The sequence below is a fragment of the Capsicum annuum genome, unplaced genomic scaffold (genome assembly GCF_002878395.1).
Source record: "Capsicum annuum cultivar UCD-10X-F1 unplaced genomic scaffold, UCD10Xv1.1 ctg4748, whole genome shotgun sequence".
NCBI lineage: Eukaryota > Viridiplantae > Streptophyta > Magnoliopsida > Solanales > Solanaceae > Capsicum > Capsicum annuum.
The window spans coordinates 480,657-480,906 of NW_025855126.1; positions in this window are offsets into that span (position 1 = coordinate 480,657).

Genomic DNA, 250 nt, shown 5'->3' on the forward strand with positions numbered 1-250 from the left:
AGAAAATGATTATTATTATTATTATTATTATTATTATTATTATTATTTATAATAATAATAATAATAATAATAATAACAATAATAACAATAACAATAACAATAACAATAACAACAACAATAACAACAACAATAACAATAACAATAACAATAACAATAACAACAACAATAACAATAACAATAACAATAACAATAACAATAACAATAACAACAACAATAACAATAACAACAATTATAACAATACTACTACTAT